This window comes from Balaenoptera borealis (assembly GCF_965194805.1).
Source record: "Balaenoptera borealis genome assembly, chromosome: 18".
In the NCBI taxonomy this organism is placed as follows: domain Eukaryota; kingdom Metazoa; phylum Chordata; class Mammalia; order Artiodactyla; family Balaenopteridae; genus Balaenoptera; species Balaenoptera borealis.
In genome coordinates, this window is record NC_138877.1 from 12,995,770 (window position 1) to 13,021,559 (window position 25,790).

General features: G+C 45.8%; 1 protein-coding gene across 5 annotated transcripts in view; it reads right to left on the reverse strand.

Annotated features, from left to right (window-relative positions):
- Window positions 1-25,790, reverse strand: part of DCLK1 (doublecortin like kinase 1) — a 330,012-nt gene that overhangs the window by 171,049 nt on the left and 133,173 nt on the right. The gene's annotated exons all lie outside the window — the stretch shown is intronic.

The following is a 25,790-nucleotide window of genomic DNA, read 5'->3' on the forward strand; positions in this document are numbered from 1 at the left end:
GGCCACCATCACCACTCGTACCACCACCATCACCATCAACACCTCCACGATGGGAGTGCTCCTAAAACACTGGATTTTTTAAATGAGCTGAGGATACAGCCTTTTGTCTCCTGTGTGTTATAAGTAACATATTGGTCAGTGTTCTGGCTGGTGCATGCTTAACCACTTCTAGTTGAGCATAATGATTCCAGTAGTATTCAGTCCAAGTGCAACCGAAAATTACATTCTAAAATTATTATATGAAAAAATTACTTTTATTGTACCCCAACTCAAACGTTTGCAGCTAAGACAAACATTTATATAGCATCAAAAATATTATTGGAGGAAAAAATACTTATTCTTCCAAAAATATATTTGAGAATCAGTTTTTTAAATTGCTAATGAAAACATTCTCTAGAATCGTTTGGAGTTGTTTGAATGATAATACTGTTTTGCATAATTGTATTGAGATCTAAGCAAAACTGACAAAAGGCTGAAAGACATGGCAAGAGTAAGATAAAAAATTTTATGAAGTCCAAAATGAAGGCTTGGTTTCAAAACATTGTTTTTATAAATAAATGCTGATACGGGTATACAACTATGAACACATACTTGCAGATGTTCCCTATTCAATGGCCTTTAAAAAAATTATATATGGTGACCAAAACACTCTAGGCCAATACTTCTTCTTTGTCTTCATCCCATAGTATGTACATTAGAGTTTCTATAATCCTTTTTATCTACATACAGAGTTCAGTAAATAACATGGGGCTGGTTGCCACTTCCCCACAAGGTGTGAGCTGTAGGTGTAAAGCATCACGACTTCAAATGCTTACAGAGGCCTGGAGGGTAACACAAACAGTGAAGTGGGCCAAGCATCATAAAACCCAGCGCAAATGGGGTGGAAATTGGCACTTAACACAGGCAGACAACAGGAAATTGGTGGGGCTGTAATAAACCGAAACCCTCCCCTCACCTAAAAGGGCCACCTCCTCCACACCTGTCCTGCAGGAAGCTTAGCCCAGTGTTGCTAGATTCATTGATTTCCTCAGAGAAAGTGAAATCAGGTTTTTACTTGAAAGTCCCCGATTCTTAAAAGTTGGCAATTCTTTTTTTTTTTTTTTAATAAAAAAACATTGTGCATTCCAAATAAAACACACCGGTATCCTGAATTCAACCCATGGGCAGGCAGCTTCCAATCTCTGGGGGAGAATTCCATACTAAGTGGTCATTAGCCATGGTTCATGTGCATAAGGCCGGTCCCCGTGGCTGTACCTAAGGTCCAAGGGAGGCCCCCAGGCCTCCTGATACACTCCAACTCTAGCAATCTCCAAAGGCAGGGTAGCCTGTAGTCAAGACCCACCACTTCTGGAAACTGGAGCCCATGAACAATCAATACAGTTGATGCCGTATGTTTCTGTGTGTGTGTGCATGAGCGTCCTCGTGTGCTTACTCTGGTGTGCTGGGGAAAGGGTGGATTTCTCAACTGAGATTATTTTTTGAGTCCGTCTTCTCTTCCCCATCCCTGATCATGACTCTCTTTTCTCCCTTCCTGGGAGAAAAGAGGGGAGAAACAGATGATATGGAGAATCTATAACAGGAAATTTCAGACCAAATATTACCAGCTCAGTAAAGATGGAACAAAATTAAACCCCTTCGATAAAGACCAGAAGCACATTCTGCCTCTCTTTCCCGCCCCTTAAGTCATCCCCTGGTTATAAGGGCTAATCATGGTTTGAAAAGCTGCCAGTTCCACCTTCCAAGGGAAAGGTCTCTCTTAAAAATAAAAATCAATCATACACAGTATTTTTTTTTTGTCACATCTGCTCTGCCCAAATGTGAATATCACCAGGGCCATTAAAAACTATTATAAATGTTAGGTCTAGTTGGAAGGAAACAGAGTAAATAAAACTCAGCCATCTGGGGAAATAGATTTGGGGCCTAAGACATCAAAGTGAGAGGATAAAAATCAAAGCTTTTCATAAATCATTTCTAATGGTTGATTTTTATTTATTAGGTATTTCACTAGTGAGAAGTAAGTTGACATGATTCTTCTTTCTTTCAGAAACTAGTCTTATGGTATTGATGGCCTTCTGTCGTGATTAGCTCTGAATGTCCCTAATGGCACATACAGGGTCAGTGCATTTATCTAGGGAACATCTAGCAAGGACCGGGAGATACTCTCAATGTTTGGATGAGGACACGTTTATGTTTCCACATGTTTATGGTCTAATTTTCATTTCACGAAACACCAATACAGGACAGAATATAACAGTAGCTTTGGATGGCTGTCGTAGCTTTGAAAAGCTTTGAAGAGCAGCTCTGGAGTCTGAGGACATCTGGTTTAAAACTCAATTCCATTCATTACTAGCTGGGTGACTTGGGCCGATTACTCAACATTTAGAAATCTCCTTTTCTTCATAGAGAGAATGAACATACTATTGCATCCACCTCCCAAGATGGTAGAAAGAATCTGATAAGATAATGTATGGACATGGGTCAGGCACAGAACAAGTGTTTAGCAAAAGGCAAATAATTGTATGCAGCCCTGGTAAAGCATAAACTTCCAAGATTACTCTCAGAAAAGCCAACGATCATGGCATAGAAGGCAAAATAAATCAGCAGTTTCCAGTTTGTCTTTCCCTTGTACTGTTTTCATACTGAAAATTATTCCATCTAATGGCTGTCAGGCTTTAGGCAACTGTAAGGCATTAGAACTGCAATCAACACTAACCAAAGTACATGAAAATAACATTTACTTTCCGTCTGTATATTATCCAGTTTTCTTCCACATGTGAAGAATACAGTGCAGTAACTATATAAGCTATCTCCTTACAGCCCCTGAAAGTCACATTCTTTTGAAATACCTGACAAGTAGACGAGTGAGCCTTCCCCCCATGCTGAAACATTTGTCCATGCCAATCATAACTTCCTTGATGTTAAAAGAAATGAAACGGAAGCATGAACTGCCACAAGGAGCAGCCATTTAAAGCTTTAAAACCATAGAAAAGGCGTAACCATTCACCGTAAATCTCAACACTGAGGTTCTCTCCTTGTCTCTCATTTGGACAACCTCAAGTTTCAATATTCAGTCTCTGCCTCTAACATTCAGTCTCATCAGATATAAATAAGGTTAGAACTACCAGACACAACAGCCATGCTTATAAAATGTATTTAAATAAAACCATTATGATAATTCAATTTCTAAGTAATTGAGCCACAAACTTCTTTTTGCCTTACTTGTAGTGTTATACTGCCCTTCAGTGTTCAAACACATGAACGGTTAACCAAATTTTTTTTAAACTCAAGAAATGTCTTTGTATAAACCTTTACAGTGAACAAAATAGTTATTTTTTGCAGTCTCTCAGTGAAGGGTGTGACTATGGCTTCAACTTTGCCCCACAAAATTCATACACTGAAATACTAATTCCCAGAGTATGACCTTGTTTGGAAACAGGGTGACTGCAGATGCAATTAGTTAAGATGAGGTCATGTTAGAGTAGAATGGGCCCCTAATCCAGTACGATGGTTGGCCTTATAAGAAGGGGAAATGTGGACACAGACACACACACAGGAAGAACGGCATGTGAAGATGAAGGCAAAGGTCAGGGTGATGCTTCTATAAGATAAGGAAGGCCAAAAATTGCCAGCAAACCACCAGAAGCTTAGGAGAGAGGCAAGGGACAGATTCCCCTTCACAGACCCCAGAAAGAACCAACCCTGCTGACACCTTCAACTGAGACTTCTGGCCTCCAGAACTGTGAAGCAACTCACTTCTGCTGTTTACACCCCCCAGTCATGATACTTTGTTACTGCAGCTCTGGCACACCAGTACAGGCGTGTATCTTTCATACAAAAATAGAGACTAACATACAAATATTCCACAAAACACAGTAATCTCACTTTAAAAGTAGAAGGAGGAAGGCTTGAAACATACCAGATTACTGTTAAACTTAAACCTGGACAGTTTTTTTTTTTCATAGCATCAGCTGTTAGTGGCTTCATTTTTCCATTAACTTTGAGTTCTAGAGGGTTTTATTTTTTATAAATTTATTTATTTATTTTTGGCTGCGTTGGGTCTTTATTGCTTTCTCTAGTTCTGGCGAGCGGGGGCTACTCTTTGTTACTGTGCGCAGGCTTCTCATTGCGGTGGCTTCTCTTGTTGCGGAGCACGGGCTCTAGGTGCGAGGGCTTCAGTAGTTGTGGCGCATGGGCTCAGTAGTTGTGGTGCACGGGCTATAGGGCATGTGGGCTTCAGTAGTTGTGGCTTGTGGGCTCTAGAGCGCAGGCTCAGTGGTTGTGGCGCACAGGCTTAGTTGCTCCATGGCATGTGGGATCTTCCCAGACCAGGGCTCGAACCCGTGTCCCCTGCATTGTCAGGCAGATTCTTAACCACTGCGCCACCAGGGAAGTCCCTCTCGAGGGTTTTAGACAGAAACTCCAAAGTCTAGGACATTCTATTAAAACATTATAGATGTTGTGCTAACCTGAAAAAGGGCAACACATGATTTTTACTCATTTCTCATTTATGCCAGTTATCACCTATGCCACAATGACCAATTCTTGATTGTATGACAGTTGTTTGTACAGCCAAAAATAAATAAATAAATAAATAAAATAAAAAGATGAGTAACCTCTATTAAAAAAAAAACACACATACACATTTTGTAAGAGGAAATGAATGTGTAAACTGTACGAATGCATGACTTAAGAATTCAGACCGTGCCAGGGTTTTAAAGCCCTCCATCACCCTCTCCTATTTGGCAGGCTCACTTTGCTCCCTAAATCTCTGCCTTCTTGAAGCCATTAAATGTAACCAGCCAAATTACACTGAGGCAGGTGGCCAGAAATACTTACTTTCATCTCTCACATTCAAATCTTCATGAGTAACTTGATAGAACATACTTTTAAATTTGCTTGCATCTGAGTTTTTCTACACATATGAAAACCTCAGCATCAAAATAAACATTCCCGGGGACTTCCCTGGTGGTCCAGTGGTTAAGACTCTACCTTTCCAATGCAGGGGGCACGGGTTCAATCCCTGGCTGGGGAACTAAGATCCCACATGCTGCATGGTGTGGCCAAAAAATAAATAAATAAAAAAGAATAAATTAAAAAAAAAAAACAGCTGGATATTAAAAACACTGAAAAAATAATAATAAACATTCCTGGAAGCTCTGACTTCCACTAGGTTCATAAACTGAGACTCATGGGTCAAATCTGGCCCTGCTGCCTGTTTTTGCACAGTCCGTGAGCTAAGAATGGCTTTCATATTTGAAAATGATTGAAGAAAAATCAGGAGAATAACATTTTGTGTCAGGTGAAACTGATATGAAATTCAAATTTCAGTGTCCACGAATAAAGTTTCATTGGAACACAGCCATGCTCACACGTTTCGGGGATTGTCTACGGTGTCTTTAGCGCTACAATGGCAGAGACAGTAGGGCCCACCATGCCTAAAATATTTTCTCTCTCTGACCCTTTTCAGAAAAAGCTTGCCGATCTCTGATTTAAGTCCTAACTTAAGTTGCTTTGACATGAAATCAGTAAGTTCCTTTACATCACACAGTAGAAGACGCAGTTCCTAGGTCACCAGTGCAGTTTGTTAACCCTTCAAAACCTAGAGTCTCCTGAACACAGGACAGGTACTTCACAAATGTGTTGTTAATGATGCTAATAATTTTTCAAAATAAACACACACAACTGTCTCTCCACAAGCATTATAGGAATACTCCTGTGCATGTCAATAGCTCACTACTCTGTTCAGACCAATGGTCCAACCTAGGCGAGCACTGACCAACTATATCCATATGACCAGTCTATCCAAAGGCCCAGCGCCACCCATTCTATGCTCTGACTCCAACTCTACTGAATTCACACCAGCGTCAGGAGCTTCTGTACTGTGTACACAGAGCCCTCATTCCATGTGATACTGATATGCTCTTTTTTAGCCAAACTTTACTCATTTGGTTGTAAGTGACGTTTCCACATTAAAAAATATTTACTTTTTAAAGGGGTTGCACTTTGCCTTCCAATGCAGGGGGTGAAGGTTCGATCCCTGGTCGGGGAGCTAAGATCCCACATGCCTCGTGGCCAAAAAACCCAAACATTAAAAAAAAAAAAACAGAAGCACTATTGTAACTAATTCAATAAAGACTTTAAAAATGGTCCACATCAAAATACAATCTTGGGGCTTTCCTGGTGGCACAGTGGTTGAGAGTCTGCCTGCCGATGCAGGGGACACGGGTTCGAGCCCTGGTCTGGGAGGATCCCACATGCCGCGGAGCAACTGGGCCCGTGAGCCACAACTGCTGAGTCTGCGCGTCTGGAGCCTGTGCTCCGCAACAAGAGAGGCCGCGATAGTGAGAGGCCCGCGCACCGCGATGAAGAGTGGCCCCCGCTTGCCACAACTAGAGAAAGCCCTCACACAGAAACGAAGACCCAACACAGCCAAAAATAAATAAATAAATAAAAATAAAAATAAAAATCTTAAAAAATAAAATAAAATAAAATAAAGGGATCTCAGTTTACCCACTGCTGTGCAAAGCACAGAAAGAGAAAAATTCTGCTCAGTAAAACCTAGAAACGTCCTACCATGAAGGAAAGTTCTTTTGAAAGCAACTAAGGGCTAGTTAAGAAACCAACTGCTCTCTCTCTTTTTCCAAGGCTGACTAGAAGCCACTGAGAATTAACCCACACTTAGTCCTCTGTTTCCACGGCCCATTCCACTGGCAGGGGGTTAGGAAGAGCACTTGCTTTTACTTTTTTCCTTTCCTTTCCTTCTTTCCTTTTCTTTCCCTCCCTCCCTCCCTTCCTTCCTTCCTTTCTCTTTCTTTTTAAAACTGGGGTCTTCTGCACTGTGACGGATGTGGACATGAAGGCCACCTGCCATATCAGTAAACGTGGGGTGTCGGGGCCCTCAAGCCATCAGCCACTGCGGCCACCCTGACTGTGCACCTGGAAGGGATCCAGGATGGAGAAAAACAGGATCCTGGCCCTAGGTAGCTAAGGTGCATATCAAAGGAATGATTTCAATGAGCCCAGACTCTTGCATCTTCCCATACATAAAAAAGTGCTAAATTCATTAACCTGAGTTGTCTGGTTTTTCTTTAACTGACAGTAATCTTTCAGTGTTTGATGCCTCCGACTGCCTAGTTTTTGTTGCAAAAACTCTCATACATCCTGGTTCCTCCCTGACCTCTTCAGAGCAGCGCCTCAGAGCTCTCTAAGCGGCTGTCCTCCGGGCTTAAGTCCTCAGAAAGTCCACAGAATAAAACGTAATTCTCAACTTTTAGGTTGTGCATTTTTTTTCAGTCGACACTGACCTTAGAAATATTATTCAGGGCCATATAAAAATAAGAATGACCAAAAGATTAAAAAAAACAAGGACAATAAATCAATGAGATTTGAACCTCTCATTCCAAAGAGAGGGGGCCGTAGGGCAAATTAATAGAGGTTTGAAATGGTATCATAGAAGTTAAGGAAAACTTTGCTTTTGTCAATACATATGTGAGAAACAGAGAGCTCAAAGTAAGGGGACAATTTAAAAATGAATATAAGAACTTTCTGGAAATACAATTCATTACAAAGCTGAAATTGGTTCATACTCACTAGGGTGGCTATTATTAAAAGAAACAACAGAAACTAACAAGTGTTGGTAAAGATGTAGGGAGCGTGGCCGCCTTCTGCATCACTGGTGGAATATAAAATAGTGCAGTCATTGTGGGAAACAGTTTGGTGGTTCCTCAAAAAATTAAACACAGAATTACCATATGATCCAGCGGTTCCACTTCTGGGAATATACTCAAAAGAAGTGACAGTGAGGATTTGAAGAGGTATTTGTACACCCATGTTCACAGCAGCCTTATTCACAATAGCCAAAAGGCAGACTCGACCCAAGTGTCAGTCAAAGAATGGATGAACGAACGTGGTCAAGACATACAATGGAATATTATTCGGCCTTAAGGAAGGAAATTCTGACATGTGCTACAGCATGGATGAACCATGAAGACATTATGCTAAGTGAAAGAAGCCAGTTACAAAAGAACAAATATTGCATGATTCCACTTTTATGAGGTACCTAGAAGAGTCAAATTTTTAGACATGGAAAGTAGAATGGTGTTGCCAGGGGATCAGGGAGGGGGAAGAAGTAAGCTATTGTTTAATGGGTACAGAGTTTCAGCTGGAAAAGACAAAAAAGTTCTGAAGTTGGATGCACAAGAATGTGAAAGTATTTAATGCCACTGAACGGTAAACTTAAAAATGGTTAAGATAGTAAATTTTATGTTATTTATATTTTACAATTAAAAAAAAAAACTAAAATTGGCCTCCAGGAAAGCACTGGTACACCCACCTGTCAGACGAAATAGTGGTTGAGTCCAGCGGCAATATATACATAAGGAAAAAGTTTCATTGATTCATTTACGTATTGAGAAAAGCAAAAAAAAAAAATTGCAAAATTACGTTTGTTAAGATGGCGTATGTACTAGAGTGACCCACTTGCCCCGGTTTGCCCTGGAGAGCAGGTTACAGGTCTAAGCACTGAAAGTCCCCTACCCCAGGAAACCCTCAAGTCCCAGGCAAACCTAGATGGTCAGTCACCAGCAAGTGAATTTTAAAATAAACATAATTAATAAAATGCTTATAACAACTGTTGGGCTTTCCTCCCCTGAAGGTCTTGAGAAAAGGAAGGAAAGGAAGCATCGCCAGGTGACCATCAGTGGGATCAAGGGCACTGTGACGTTGCCTTTAATTCCCGCAACCTCTGATGCAGGTGTCAGCATCTGATCATTAGAGAAAGAGACACTGAGCGTGTCTGCTGAGTCACACGCCGATAAAGGGCAGAGCTGGGACCCAGGACGAGGCTGGGAAGAGATGAAGGGGGAGGGGTGCGGAGAGAGAGGAAAGACTGGGCAGGAGGGGAGGGGGGAGAAGGGGGAAGAGAGACCCCGGGGGAGGGGCGGGTGCAGAGAGAAAACATGGAGTGTGATTTTTGTGACCACTTCCCACACCGGTCCCGGGATGCCTACACGCCACCACAGCCAGGTTCTGAGGGACTTCTCTGTGGCTTCATCAGCTCCCTGTGGCTTGAGCTGGTGTGTGCAGGTTCCTGCTCGGGCCACCCCGGGATACTGGACAAGCTGGTGGGTCCCAGGCGTGCCGTGATGACCTTCAGCAGAGGTGCAGCCCGGCTCACCTCGAATTTTCGTGCAGGCATCAGGGTCACCTCAAAGCCCCTAGACTCCAGGTCTGTGAATACATCACAAGCACCGATCCTGCTCTTGGGCCAGGAAGTAGTCCTGGATGACCGGAGGGCGGAGGCCCACAGAATCTCCCACGTTTCCTGGAACTGGGGGGGGGGGGGGGGGGGGCTGGTTACAGAGCTTCTTGACCTTTGCACCCGATACGGCATGTCCTTTGTAGGCTTCTGCCAACCCCCGGATGCCCCCTCCTCACCTCCAGGGCCTGTCCGCCCGGCACCCCTCCCACTGATGGCCTGGCCATGTGATGTCCCCAGGGCTCCCCTCGGGCACGGCTCAGTCAGGAAGGGAGGGAGGAGGGGTGACTGGGAGCATCCGTCCTCAACGTGATGCTCTGCCCCCCAGGCCCCGCAGGTGTTAGCACTTCGGGGAGAGGAAGGTTACTAAGCTAAGCACATATTTCACTGTGAAAGCTTCCCAGGCAACAAGGTGACGTGGGGAGCTCTGGCTCTCCTCCAGTGCACTCCAGACCAGCTCCCCGGGGCCATGAAACTGGACCGCTTCTTCCTGCCACAGATTCTCTAAAACGCATATCACGTTTTCTGGACCCCTGGACAATGTCCACTCCCTGTGCCCTGTGCTACCAAGTCACCTGCTGGGTGGGGCCCGGGAACGGGCGGGTCGACCAGGTGTGTGTGTGTTGGGGGCGTGTCCTAGCCATAAAGGACACCAACCACTGCTCTGAGGTCGGGACCTTTTTTTACACGCAGGTCACAGAAGAGACTCCAGAAGGGAAAGCCACTGGCCCTGGGGTGGGCTCGGGGTCTTCTTCTCAGCATGATGTATAAAGTGCAGGCCAGCCGGAAGCTGCTAGAATATTGGACGTAGGTTTTGGACCCACTTGGAGACAACTTCTTCATGCCTCCACACACTCCCTCTCTGCACTCACTACTCACTATTTTCGCTCTCTCTCTCTCACGCACACCCCCCCATATATAATTGTTTTGTGTTTTTTGTTTGTTTGTTTGTTTTTGGCTGCTCTGCATGGCTTGCGGGATCTTAGTTCCCTGCACCAGGGATCGAACCCGTGCGCCCTACGGTGGAAGCACGGAGTCCTAACCACTGGACCGCCAGGGAATTCCCAAATTGTTTTGTTTCATTTTTAGCCATGCTGTATTCCAGTCCTGTCATCAGAGACACATACAACATAAAATTTAGTGTACACAATCTTGAATCTGTAATCTATACTTTTATTTCAAAATCATTAACATATATGAATAATAGTCTGAGTAGTTTTCTCAATTATGATCTCTAATAAACAGAACTAGAAGTCTATGTACCCACATAGCGTGTGTCTTGGAAACCACACACCCTCTGGTCCAGGCCTGGGGCTAAGTGGCAACTTGGTTTACACCTCTCCATGTTCTCATGAGAAACAGTTGTCTTACATGAAAAAATAAGCATGAAAAATAAAGAAAACAGATGCTTACACGGATTTGAATAATATAACTGGAACAAGTACTAAACCACATGAAATGTGGATGACAACGGAACATGTAAGATCTGGGCAATAAAACTCCAAGGTAAAAACTCAATAATGTAAAATCTTGACCTCAAAAGCAATTCCAGAACAAGAGTCAAAGCTGAGCAGTGAGTCCAAAAAAAAAAAAAAAAAAAGAATGTTGTTAAGGTTTTGTGTGTTTTTCAAAAAATATAGTTGTGGGGAAAAGAAACATTTTCATTTAAATCTCAAAATTGAAAGCGTCCTTTCTTTTCAGCCATCAGGCAAGACATTTGATGAACACCTCTCACAGTTCCCATAGTGGTGCCCCTGCTGGTCTGGAAGGGGTCAGTTTCAAGGGCAAGAAGTGGAGACAAAGCTCGATGGACCAGAAGCCCAGGAGTCCAGTGGAGAACCTGGGGCCCCGAGCCCGCTGCAAGAGTTCCTTCATCCACCGCCTCCCCCAGCAGCGTCTCCCTTTGCTTCCCTTTCCGGAACCAGATGAGGATGCCCCTGACGGCAATGACTAGTTTCTACAGTATTCCTGCCGTGCTCAGGGATATTTCACTTCTCCTGTTTCTATAAGGAGTATAGCTTTGGAACCAGTAGTCAGGACACATAATCTGAGTGTCTGAAGTCATGAGTCCATTGGTGTGTGTAGTGGGTTGAATGGTGGCCCCCAAAAAGATATGTCCAAAACCTAACCCCAGGTACTGTGAATGTGACACTGTTTTTAAAAAGTTAAGGGTCTTAAGATCATCCTGGATTAACTGGGATCATCCACCCTAAATCCAGTGACAGGTGTCCTTACAGGAGACAGAAGAGGAACAGAGAGGAGAAGGCCACATGAAGACAGAGGTAGAGATTGGAGTGATGGGGGCACAAGCCAAGGAATGCCTGGAGACGTCAGAAGCTGGAAGGGGCAAGAAAACTCTCTTCTAGAGCCTTTGGAGAAAGTGTGGCTCTACCAACACCTTGATTTCAGACTTCTGGCCTCCAGAATCTGTAGAAGGATAAGTTCACGTTGTTTTAAGCCACGTTTGTGGCACTTTATTGCAGCAGCCCTAGGTAACCAATACATCATGCTCGCCAGACACTGCACGTCTCCTCACCTGGTCCTCTTTGCTGCAAAAGTGCTTGTCTCCACCGAACACACACTCACTCGATTGTGAAATGAGCAAAATTGATAGTGACTTAGCTGTTTAATTCTCTCACCATCTAAAGACCCCTTCCTCCTTTCCTGCAGGAGACCAACCCCCTCACCATTTTTTTTTTTTTTTAAAGATGCTTATTAGTGTTCCTAGGTTTTGCTAACCTTCCTAGGCATTAAAAAAATTTCACCCATGGCCCCAGCCAGAAATTAGCGGTTGAGGGCTATATCAGATTAAAATAACCCACTCTCCCACATGTGACACCATTCACTTTGCTTTGATGAACCAGGCCTCTAATAGTATTTGCATTTTTTTTTGAAAGGTAAGATTTTCCTAGACAATCCTACTTCTAATATTCTGCCAAAAAAAAAAAAAGTTAATTTCGTAGATAATTTGGCTAGGGGAGAATTAGCAGAGTAGGAAAGCAGAAGAGTAGCCTCATTTCAGTGCCCTAAATGTCACCGTCAGGCCTCAGTCTACACACAGGGCATTGAAAGAATAGAACTGAGACTGGGCAGCACAGGAACCTCCGAGGCCACGGAAATGATACCACAAGGAAAGGGCCCTCCTAGGAACAGGGAAACAAGCCACCTCCTTATGAAGGTTACATCCTTGATAAAGAAGAGCAAACGCCCCAGGAACACACCCAGTTCAGTTCAAAAGAAAATTGGGTCAAATCCAGCTGTGCAGCATCATGACGCTCAAAGGACCGAAGTTAGGAGATTTCTGCTCCTCCACAGTGCGATGGGCTGTATCCACAGCCCATTGTCTTTTTTAAAAAACAAAAAATTTTATTGAAGTATAGTAGATTTACAGTGTTGTGTTAATTTCTGCTGTACAGCAAAGTGACTCAGTTATACATATACATATATTCTTTTTCATATGGTTCATTTCATATTCATTTGTATTATGGTTTATCCCAGGATATTGAATACAGTTCCCTGTGCTATACAGTAGGGCCTTGTTGTTTATCCATCTTATATATAATCGTTTGCATCTGCTGATCTCAGACTCCAGTCCTTCCCTCCCCCACCTCCCCTCCCCCTTGGTAACCACAAGTCTGTTCTCTCTGTCTGTGAGACTGTTTCTGTTTCACAGACAAGTTCACCTGTGTCATATTTTAGATTCTACATATAAGTGAAACCATACGGTATTTGTCTTTCTATTTCTGATGTATTTTGCTTAGTATGATAATCTCTAGGTCCCATTATCTCTTGAATATTTCTTGGCAGTGAGGTGGGCAGAGAAAGATAGATTGACAGCCATGTAACTGGAGCAGAGGCTCAGAGTTGACGTAGCTCGAGGCAGGAGACGGTGCTTGGACAGAGTCCGTGACAAAGGCACCCTCCCGGGGCCTGGTGCTGGGCTCTGGAGCCGATGAGATGACTCTGGGATGAAATCCCATCCCTGTATTTTGTTTTCATTTGGCAGCAAGACAGGGATGGAGGTACACCGACTCCTACCTTCTAACAACTAATAATCATCCCCCTGTGGACTTCCTTTCTACGTCTAGACTAAACCCTTCCAGGCCTTCATTGACTGCACTCCCAGGAGCGTCTCCTTTTGTAACCACAGAATTAAAGTTCTCGTCCATAAATTGCTGACGGCAGACCTGGACGCCTATCCCTTTCCCACATCTCAATTACTTCTTCAGCCTTTGCCCTCCATTTAGTTCGACAGCAAAGCGCCCTAACCCTATCCTGCCCACATCCTGGGACACATTCCTCTCTGCTTTCTTTCCCTTAGGATCTTTATGTGCTTCCCAAACAACGTGTAGTGAATTCTTCCCGCCTGTAGATTCCCCATCATGCAAATCTATTAACCATACGATACCGACTGCCTACTAACTGCTCAGCCCACATGTGTGCAGTGAGACAGGGAGGGAGGGGGACCAACTCCTTACCCTCGGAGCTACACACATCGTGCTCAATACATATTTCCTGATGAATTTACAAATTAATCATTAGGATGGGGCCAGATTACGAAGGATCTCGAAAGCCCAGGAGAGGCATTCTGCCTCTATACGGTGCAGACTGTGAACTCACTGCAGGTGGCCAAACGCAAAGGAGTGATCAGCGTGGGTGGCATTTTAGAAAGGCGGGGCTGGGGCTGGGGGACACCTTGGACACAGATTGGGAAGGAAGTGCCGTCGGCCCTCCCCGTCGGCACGTTCCGCATCCAAGGTTTCAACCAACCGTGGAGATGGACCCCACGGATACAGAGGGCAGACTGTGATGATAAATAATGCAGTTACGACGGACATGAGAAGGCAGATCCGAAAGACGGCCGGAGCGTAAAAACTACAGAACTCTGTGCTCGAGTAGGTGTGAGGGACAAAGAAAAGAGAGCTGATAACCTCCACCTTCCGGTGCAGCCCTGCCCTGCCCCTCTGCTCTCTTCTGTCCCCTGAACATCACCAGTCATGAAACTAACAGTCCCCATGCTGAACAAATGCATCACGGTTCCCACCTTACAAAGCCTGCTCTTCCTCCCGTCTTTCCATGACATCACTACTAACCCAGCTGCCCGAGTCAGCTCCCAGAACATTCTGGGGGCCGCAGCAGAGGGGCTTCCGTGAAGAAGACAGAGAAAGAAAGTTGGGAAAGGGATGAGGACCACCGGATGAGGGTGGGAGCGAGGGAGAAGAAGTGCCGGGAGGAGAGGTGGTCAAGTAAGATAAAAATGCAACCAATCCTCTGGGACCCCATGAAAATCCTTTCAGTGGAGTGGCACCCGCGGAGGCTGGCAAGCTGAGCAGTAAATGGGAGCCAAGAAACTCTGTTCACCAGAGGAACCCAGGTCCTCTCACTTACAAGGAAGACCTCCCCACATGCTCATGGCCCGCCTAACCCCTCAGGACTCATGGGCTTCTCTTGCTGGAAAGCTCTCCCCAACGCCTCTGGCCACTCCCTGATGGGCTGGATGTGCCCACATCCCCCCATGGGCTCCCTGGGCTTTCCTCTCCCAGGGCACGTACCTCAGGATACTGTGATGGTCTGCTTCCTTCTCGGTCTTGGGACTGTGGATGCGCATCTTTGTATCCCCGAAACCCAGCCCAGTGTCTGACAAAGGGAAGATGCCCCATGAACAAATAAATGAATGAGGAAAAGGAGAAAGTGGGATGCAGACTCTCCCTCAAAAGCTTGGATGAGAAGCAGAGGAGAGAGAGAAGGAGGCAGGGTCAAGGGAGCATGTGTACGTCAGGAGGAACACATTCAAGGGCTGCAGTGAAGGGGAAGACGTCATGAGCGGAAGATACAAGAGAAGAACAATTGGGCTTCCCTGGTGGCGCAGTGGTTGAGAATCTGCCTGCCAATGCAGGGGACACGGGTTCGAGCCCTGGTCTGGGAAGATCCCACATGCTGCGGAGCAACTAGGCCCGTGAGCCACAATTACTGAGCCTGCACGTCTGGAGCCTGTGCTCCGCAACGGGAGAGGCCGCGATAGTGAGAGGCCCGCGCACCGCGATGAAGAGGGGCCCCCGCTTGCCGCAACTAGAGAAAGCCCTCGCACAGAAACGAAGACCCAACACAGCCATAAATAAATAAATAAATAAATTTAAAAAAAAAGAGAGAAGAACAATTGCTAGCTGGGGGTCCAGGAGGAGAGGGGTCCAAGGGGGCCTAAGTGTAGGAATGAGCTTGTGGAGGGAGAGAGAAAACTCACCTTCTGGGACTGGAAGGAAAGGAGGAGACATAGGCAAGGTTTTTGGGGGTTGGAGAATGGGGAACAGTCTGAAGGTTGAATGAGTTTATGCCCTGGTACTTCATTTTTCAAAAGAGCAGGAAAGGTCATATATCAAATAGCAAAGTATTTGGAGATAGAGATTTACAGAGGTAACTAAGTGAAAAAGAGGTCATTATAATGGGCCCTACTCCACACTGACTGATGTCCTCCTAAGAAGAGGAAATCTGGACAGACACATAGAGACAGACCACGTGAAGACACAGGGAGAAGACGGCCATCCACCAGCCAAGACGCGAGGCCTCAGAAAGAACCAACCCTGCCAACACCTTGATCTGGGACTTCTCCCCTCCAGACTGATGAGACAAAAAAATCTCTGCTGTTTAAGCCTCCAAGTCTCTGGTACTTTGTTACAGCTGCCCAAGCTCATTCATATACCAGGCAAGGTGCTAAGAACTTTAGCCCAATTATCTCATTTAAATCAACAGCCCTTTGAGGCAGATGCCATGGCTGTCCTCAGTCTGCCGGGACCAAGTGATGTCTCCAAGGACACAGCAGCTGCGTATGAGCACCTCAGGCTGACCTCAGAGGCCCAAATCCTACGTACTCCATGTTCAAAGACTGGGTAAGGGCTTATCTCAATCCACTGTGACTGAAAACCACAGTTTTGAAAGGCATCGGTCCCCACCACTAACTGTTTCTCCGGCATCACCGAGCTGCCAGGGACAAGAGCAGAGAAGGCAGGTGGGGCTCGTGGCGTGGACCAGGCAGAGGACGAAGGTGTAAGGGCTCAGAGTGTGCAGGTAGGAACACATGAGCCACGGTGGAGAGCCAGAGCTGACTGAGAGGAGAGAGGGGCTCTGACCTGCATGGGGCTGGAGACCCCACTGCGCTGTGCCGGCCCGCTCGTCACGGCGCCAGCCTGCCACGCCAGAAACACAGAGGCGCAGGTAGATGACATCAAGAGGCTTCTCACCCTTTCTGGACTAATCCAGGCAGTAAATGAAGGAGCGCCAGGATGCCTCCTCATCCACGTGTTCAACGGTGATGCCAGGGACACCTCCTGAGCGGAATGTCACTCCCACCCCGACCCCGATTTCTACCAGAATTTTGACACTGTCACTTTGTATAAAATGGTTCTGAAACTGAAACAAACAAAAACAAAGCAAAACAAGGGACGTCTGTAACCCCTAAGCAAGAGGATGAGTTAGCTTTTCAAAATCTTGAGTTTGAGCATCATACAGAACTGCTTATGTTTTTTTCTCTTGATTTCTTCAAGGCTCTGTCCTAACTCACCTGAAATCACCTTGAGGATTCCTACAAGGACTTGGTGCGAACTTGATATTGAACGTCGTTTGGGCCAATCTTTCTTGGCCCTTCTTGTGTCAACTCTCTAGGGTAGGGAGCCCTGTCCCCGCTCAAAGTCAGGGGCCATTTCCTTAGTATGATTTGGAAACTTCACAGTGGACCACCAGCCTCCAATCCAAAGCCAACACCTTCCCACAGTGTGTGAGGGGACACACCCGAGTTTACCATCAGAGGAGCATATTGTTCTAAGTTGTCCCAATATTAAATTTTGCTGATTAAGGTATAGAAATGTGTGCATTTAATACTGATCACCAGGTGTGCTTTTTTGATGACCCATGTCTCTTCCACTCCCCCAGGACACCTTGAATAACAAGAGTGAGGACACACCTACGAGGTCAGAACGCAGCCAGAGATGGGTGTTGCCATGACACAGAGAAAGAGGCTGAGAAGAACAAACGACTGGGTTTAGAAAATCCCAGCTCACCAATACTAATCCACTCTCCAGCAGCTAAAGTAATAATAAGCCCATGTATACAATTCATGCCCAAGGACTAACCACACCCAGATGTCATCCCAGCGGTGCAGAAAATGATGGAGAGGCACTCCCTTCTCCATGAGGAAAGCCAAGGTGGGAGGAAAGTTCAGAAACGATTTTGGGAACAGGACTAACCTACTCTACACTGCGGACCAATTACCCTGGTAGCAATTCTGTGAATGTTCAAATGCCAGCCCCACTGACAGACTGGGGTAGGTAATATGAAGCAAAATGGCACTGGCCCTTAATGAAATCTTAGTATCTTGTTACTAATGATTCATTATAAATTGGTGTCGATTTCAAATGCATCACTGTATTGACGTGATATAAATAATACATGAAGAAAACACTTGCGCATTTAAGAGGAATTGACCTTCTGCTTTGTGTAAGTCAGTGTTCCCTTTATTCAGTAAGTCCACATGCACTACTTTTATAATCAGTTTTCCATTACTTAACCTTACTCCTTGAAACAAGAGTAATAATTATAATTAAGGGGGAAAATAGAGAAATGATACACAGAATAATTTGCCATTTTAACAACGCAATAGACTGCGAAAACTCAAAATAGCCAAGATGTAATAACACAGTTGTCCACTTGGTGGCACTAGAACTCCAGGAAAGTCCCACACTCAGCCTGAGCAATTACATCAGACTTCTATACCTGTTTTTTTTTTTTTTTCTTTCAATGCCCCCATTTCACGCAAAAATATTCCAAAATAAGAATGGCATGAATTAGAAGAAGAATGGGATTGTTTTCTAAAAGGGTGATAAACTCAGGTTAACTCCCAAACACTATACATACCTGTGACACAAGCTACTAGTAAGAGTAATAACCAGCATTTACTGAAGGCAAGGCACAGTGCTAAATGTTTTACACATATTGTCTCATCTAAGCCTTATAATACTACCTTGACTACTACCTATAACTACTTGAAGGGTAGTTATACCTGTTTGTTTGTTTGTTTTTTAAAGCACTTTTTTTTTTTGGTTGTGCTGGGTCTTAGTTGTGGCAGGTGGCTCGCCTGCTCCTTAGCTGTGGCATGTGTGCTCCTTCGTTGCGGCCGGCGGGCTCCTTAGTTGCAGCTCTCCATCTCCTTAGTTGTGGCACGCACACTCTTAGTTGCGGCATGTGGGATCTAGTTCCCTGACCAGGGATCAAACCCAGGCCCCCTGCACTGGGAGTGTGGAGTCTCAACCATTGCACCACCAGGGAAGTCCCTACCTGTTTGTTTTTAAAGTGAGGGATCTGAGTCCTCCAGAGTTTAGTAACATCCCAAGCTGTCGCCAGTGACTTAGGCTCCAAAGGGAGTAGAGGGGGAGCCACATAGCTGCCTGGAGGACTAATGTCCAGCTGGGAGATGGGCCTCACCCATGGAAAGGCAGCGGTCCAAAGGCTGTACACTAAGTGCCAACTGGCTGTCCAACGACTGTTAAAGACCACATAATACAGCCTGTGAACCAGGAGACCTGAGGCTGATCTGAGGCTTCCTGGAAGACAGGGGACACCAGCGGGTCCTCACAGGGCGTTCAGAGCTAAGACAACCGGAAAGAGAACCTACACACAGGTAAGGGGCGGAAAGCTTGTGAAGAGCCACTGCCCTTGCTTTGCAGATGTATCACAGCCAACCCACAAGTGACATTGTTCTCAGAGCTCTCCTTTCCCGCTAGACCCTTAAAGGCCCACCGATTTCTCACTGCTTTCCACTCCCCCTGCCAAAGCTCTGACTCACAGCATTTGGGGCTAAAAGGGAAAGGACTGGATTTTTTTTTTTTTTTTCTTTTCAAAAGATGCTGAGTTGGCTTCTCGGTCAAATGCTGATGATTCATCGGGAACAAATCCCGGTGGTGAAAGGCCAATCATGGTCATTTACCTCATTCAAATCTTAACAGCTGGAGAGCAGCGTGTTTCTGCAATGTGTTAGCCTGCTGGAGGGCTGAAAACGACCTTTGTCTCTATACAGGCAACCGTATGCAGGCGGCTGGTCCCCCTTCTCCGAGACGTGGAGGATTCTCTGAGCAACTCTGGCATCAAGTCAGCTGGATCGGAGACACTGGTCCTTCTGTCATGCTGGCTAAACCCTATCAAAACTGAAAGTTTGCTGTTGGAAATATAATGAAATTTCATATACTTGAACAGTTGGACTAACTGGAGAAACCCCTTCATGCATTTTTTTAAACCCTGGTAAAATACACTAACATAAAATTTACCATCTTAACCTTTTCCAAGCAAACAGTTGGATAGTGTTAAGTACATATTATTATGCATCCATCTCCAAAACTCTTTCCGTCTTGCAAAACTGAAACCCTGGACCCATTAAATAATAACTCCCTGTTCTCCCCTCCCCCTGGAAACCATCATTCTACTGTCTCCAGGAATTATAATATTCTATCAGTAGATACTTCATACAAGTGGGGAAAAAAAGTATTTGTCTTTTTGTGACTGGCTTGTTTCACTTAGCATAATGTCTTCAAGGTTCATCCATACTGCAGCATATGTCAGAATTTCCTTCCTTTACAAGGCTGAAGAATATTCCATTGTACGTATACGCCCCATTTTGTTTATCTATTCTTCTGCTGATCGATACTTGGGTTGCTTCCACCTTTTGGCTACTGTGAGTAAGCTGCCATGAACATGCGTGTACAAATACTTCTTTGAAACCCTGCTTTTGGGCATACATTCAGAAGTGGAATTGCTGACTCACAAGGTAAATCTATTTTTAATTTTTTGAGTAATTACCGTACTGTTTTCCATAACAGCTGCACCATTTTACATCCCCACCAACAGTGCACAAGGGTTCCAATTTCTCCAAATTCTTGCCAACCCTTGTTATTTTCTGTTGTTGGGTTTTGCGTGTGTATGCATGTTTTTTTTATAGTAGCTATCCTAGTGGATGTGAGGTGAACCTTTTAAAACTCTTTCCAAGGTTGAAACTGTATGAAAAAGCCCTAATTGTATAACACTGCAGTAGTACTTAGGGTTAAAGGAATGCCTCACAGATTTAAGATTTAAATCGCTTCCTGCCTCTGGATTCCACCACACCACCTGGGAGGATGCTAGGTCAGAATGGAAAAGCGTCGGTATGGGGTCCCAGCCCCCCTCTGGTCAACTCCTTTCTCAAGGGAAAGAAGGAACCAGGAATCTGACTAGGCGCCTACGTGAGGGCAAGCAATTTAAATGAATTCCAACTTAGTGAAGTCAGAATTCAAAATTCCACTAATTGTTAAACCCACAATGAGAGCCCAAATGTGAAGATCAACAAAACAAAACAAAAATGACTATAAATAACTCAACACAAGTGAATGCTTTTCTGTCAGTCTTCAGATTTGGAATACGATTTTTCAAAAACCTAAAAGCATTTTGCTTAAACCACATTCTTGGGGGGAGATACAAATGATTCCAGAGTGTTTGGTTTCCCAAATCTATTCATTAGGGTGAATGGCTTTTTCATCTGCTTTATCTACCAAGCTTCCTGTAGGGTCCAGAACTCTTAAAAAGTCAAGAGGTACACAGGAACATCTCCAAGAGCTTCTTTTCCAAGGTTGGTTAAGAGTTAATCCCTGGAAAGCACTTCTGTCAAGGAGCCAACCATGGTCAAACTCATGCTGGGCCTGGTTACCACCTCTTGGTCCTTCCACTACCCCTTGACCTTTCATGAACAAGCCCATGAGTGGAGCCAAGTTCAATGGAGATTTCTCAGCCCTGAATCCTTCCATCAGGAAATTAAGGGTTTGCATACAAGAGGAACTAGCCAATACAGGAAATCAGTGAATTGCAATCTGGAAATCTGGTTTTGCCTTGACCTCCTTGACTGTGGGCAAATGGCTCAACCTCTTTGAGCCTCCACATTCTCAACTGTAAAACGGGGTGGATACCACCTGCCCACAGTGGTGCAGATCTCGGCACCACTTCTGGCATACTGTTGGTTGTTAATAAATGCTCAAAAATCATCAATTTCTACAACCAGAGACTAGCAGAATAATCCCCCAAAGTTCCCTTTTGGTCGCTGACCCCAAGGGTGGGTGTCTGCCTTTTAGCTGAGGGTTCAGTCAGTGTCCACAAAACAAATGCTAACATTACAGATTCTCTGGAGACCCCTCGAGGGCTCTGATGGAGGGTTGTGCCCTTGTGAGACCCGGATGAAGCCATCCTTTGCCTCGCATCCTTCACGCCGACTAGGATGAGGCCACTCTGGGTGCTCTCCACCCCGGTGGCTGTTTCCGCCACAGTGCTGGGGAGACTGAGTCATGGCTTCACAGGTCCCCCATTCCTGCAGGGGTGAGAGAGAGCATTTCCCTCCTCTTCCTGACGCACTGGGGCTGGGGACAGCAAACCCTTGACTCTGGAGTTACAGAAACCCTGACACTCAAACCACCTGCACCGTCCGCCTCTGCTTGCTGAATTCGATTTCTCCCTTTCCCCTCTGTGTGGGATAATCCTGCCACCATAAACCTTTCAAGGGAAAGAGAGAAAATCTCCATGTGCCCCTTCCTTTTCCCACCTATATTCACCTTCCTCTATGATTTTCTAGAATCTCCCTGATCCAAGTATGACCTTTCTGGTCTCCCCCAGGCCTCTCTCCCAGTTAATGCCCTGCCCACCTATCTTACCTCCCAACCCCTCCCTCCCGTGGCTCTCGACAGTCCCCACTCCCGCCCCAACACACACACACACACACACACACACACGTGCACGCGCACACGCACACACACGCACACACGCACACTCGAGAAGCCTCCTGTGTGTCAGCGCCCTGGTCCCAGCAGCACCATAACCGTGTCTCTGCAGTGCTTCCCATCACCATGGAAACGAGTGTTTGCAGGCACTACAGACAGACACAGCCATTACTATGGCTAGTGCCTGTCAATCCACACGTGTGTGTGTGCACTTAAAATAGAAGTTCTGCAAATAAAAACAGCAATTAGGGAAATCTGGCAATCTTTCCGACTACGGATTCATTTAGCCCTGCTGCCAGATGACTTCCCTGTCACCCCATCTTTCTCTACCGTAGTTCCTAATCAAGGTGTGGAAAGCCAATAAGCCAGTTCTCCCTGGAAACAATGGCTCCTGCAAGGGGGATTAGCCATCCTTAGGGATTTTTAGGTTAGGAGGATCAAAAATAGCAGGTGTGGCACTGGCAGTCCTTTTAGAATATCTGACACTGATTCTTGTTCTCTGCTTCAAAAGAAAATTAGGACATATAAAATACAAAGTGGGAGAAGAAAGAGTATTTAGAAACCGATAAGTGAAATGTAATTCAAAAGGAGCTAAAACATAAATACCAGGAAAGTAAAGGAAGTTGGGAAAAACAGCAGGCTGCAGAGTCTGCTTAGTTTGCAATTAGCAGAGTGGGTAAGTGGCTAAAAGGTAATTGACAGCTCTCCAGGCACTAGAACCGGTTACTGCAAGGAGAGGGCAGCTGGCCCCTGGGAGAGAGAGGCTCAGGGGCCTGTAGGCCGAGGATAGGCTGGTGATGGACCACGGTGCCCATGTTGCCTTCTCCAGGGCCTCTAATCTTCCCTTTCCAGAACCTTCCTCCCCTATGGTCAGGTGGTAATGCCAACTAGCAGAACATTAAGGGCTCATTCTAAAATGTATACTTGCCCCAAATAAAAATGTATTCTCATGGAAGAAATAGATATTTTATTGGGAAGAAATTCACACCCTCAGTACAGCAGTATCCCTATTCCTGTTTATCCCCAGATTTAAGGAGAAGTAAAGAAATCCAAATAACCATAATCAGAGAAGATATCAAGAGTTCATAAGGTCTAGCTGCACTTAGAAAATGGATAAAGTACATTATCCCCATTTTATAAGAGGCAAGGGAGGGCCAGGAAGTTGGGGGTTGGGGATTTAGTCCTGAACTCAGCCTAGCAAGTGACCCCTTAAATTCTAGTGTGGTTTAGTCCCATCACACCTTCTTATAGCTATCTGTTGGGTATTCATTGTATTTTGGCCTTCATACACACTTTGAATCAGATCTGACTAGCCAGCTAAAGTCAAAAGCACATACTGAGGATAGATGCAGGATTGACCACCACTTTCACAAAAACTGCAATTTTCATCATTCGGTGGAGACTGCTTCTTGGGATGGTTTCTTGTGTGAATCACCGGCAGCTTTCTGCACCTACCACCCTCCTGGAAGTAAATGACTTGGGAGGGGTGGGTGGAGAAATGCAGACACTGCTGGGACCCTCCTGATCTTAAGAGGTAGAGCAAGATCCTTCTGTAAGCAGCAGGCTACACTGGTAAGTAACCTACCCCTTGGTTTTCCAGTACGTAAACAAGGCAGTGACGGCTTGTTTGATGTGTCCAAGCACAGGACACGTGGAGGGGGGCACCTACAGAAGACAGGGAAACACGGTAGGAAGGCAGGGTCCGTTGCCGCAAGGAAGTCTGGATGATCAGTTTTTAAAAGGCATTGATGTTTGCACAGAGAAGGTTGAATGTTTTTATGAAAGCTCCATTTTCCTAATGATATTTTGCATAGAAAAATCTCAAAATGACTTGCCCTTCCCTGTGCTCTCACTAATTGAGCAGAGGAAGGGGTGGAAAATGAGGCGAGTCAGAGCTGGAGGCTGGCTCAGAATGAAATACTGACGGTGACTTCTCCATAAGGCGGGACATGCCCACAGATGGCCAACCAATGGCCTCTCACGCGACCAGAGGAGACACACATCTCCAGGTGCCTGCGCCCCTAGGCAGCTGGGCCAAGACGCCCAGAAGGACTCGGGCAGGTCATCCAGAGACTACGGCCAACCCAGCTGTGCAGTCGCCAAAGCGCCATGACCATCCCTTCCTCCGCAAAGTGCGTTCCTGCAGGATCTGTTAGGTCCAGCCACCTCCTTCAGCAAACACGTTTCATCCCTCGCTCCCCTTCTCTGGGGAGGGGAGACTTAGGAGACAGTCTTAGCAAAGAGAAATGCTTTCCTTTCATATTCATAGCAGTGAGATGCCAGGCACTCGGCTTAATCTTTTTATGCACGTTGCCTCATTTCATATTAAAAATGACCCTGAGGAGGATCACTGCCCCTCCTTAGAGATGAAGTGGAAAGAGGCTGAGAGGAGACATCTCACCGGCCCTGAGTTGATGAGGCCAAGGTGGTATCCAAGTCTATAAAACTTGCTTCTTCTCCCTCAGATTTTAGGTAACCCAATACTATATGCTTCCCAGGCCAAAAGTTGACTGTGTGGAGAGTTACTTTTCTAATTTATTTCCCATGTCTGAATATTTCTAGAGCTTTCATGGTATGGTCTCCTCAATGTTTCCCACTTCTCCTCCACTAGGGCCAAGGGCATCCCCCATCCTCAGGGGTCCCCAGGCTGGCCCGGCTGACTGCAGGCTGTGCTGGTGATGCGAGGTCCGGCCTCTGCTGGACCGACTTCCAGGCCACACTTCTGGGCATTCCCTGGCTCTTCTCATCACTTCTCTTTCTCCTGGCGCCTCCCAGCTCAGCCAGCCCCTGTGTTTCTCCCTCCATCTATCAATGACTGGGGCACCACTGTCCTCAGGGCTCAGGCAGACCAGCCTGCCCTACACGCTGGCTGAGTGGCAGCGGAGGACCAGCCCCCGAGTGTGAGAGCCACAGGCTGACATCAGCGCCAGCAGTGGGGACGAGGCGCCCGGGCGGCGGGTGAGCCGTGTCACTCACGCATGAGGCTGGGAGCCCGTTTGTACCAGTGATGTGCAGTCAGCTACTCTCTGTGTTCCTACCACCAGTGCCAGCCCTCCCACTGCATCCCGGGAAAGCCACCTGGAAGATTCCTGAGCACTCCCTCACCACGCCGCCCACCCAGGCGCCAAGTCAGAGTTTCGGGGGGGAAAAAGTATGAACTCATCTTTTGATTCGCATCTCACAGCTTACTGTTTATTTCACCATCTATGAAAATCCCAAAGAATGGCCTAACAGAGCTTCTCCACCACACGCAGATGGCCTTCTCTTTACTCATTCTGTCTCAGTCTGTGGATTTCTCAACAGCTGACCCGAAGTTACAGAAACTGGTTACTCCTCACTGTCTTCTGAAGTACCAGCATGTCTGGATAAATAGCAGTTGCCATGGAGATGACAAAGGAAGGTTACCCATGTTGCAGGGAGCTTCTGACTGTATCCTGAACCATTAGCTTTCACCCACCGCTCATTCATTATTCATCTGCAGTGAGGAAACGGCTGCAGCCCAGAACATCTCAGAAGACCTGCACCAGCGCAGCTGCCCAGAACCACACACAGGGCATCACCAGGGCACGGCCGGGAGGGATGCCCACTCCAGGAGTGAGAGCCCTCGGAAATTCCATACTAGCCCTCTCTTGTCTGGGGGCACATCTTCCACAATGAAGATCTGAATTTTCAACGTATGATAAGTTAGGAATTTTACAAATTATCCCGCGATTTAGAGGATAACAGGGTACAGCACCCATACCATCTTCAGTCCCTCC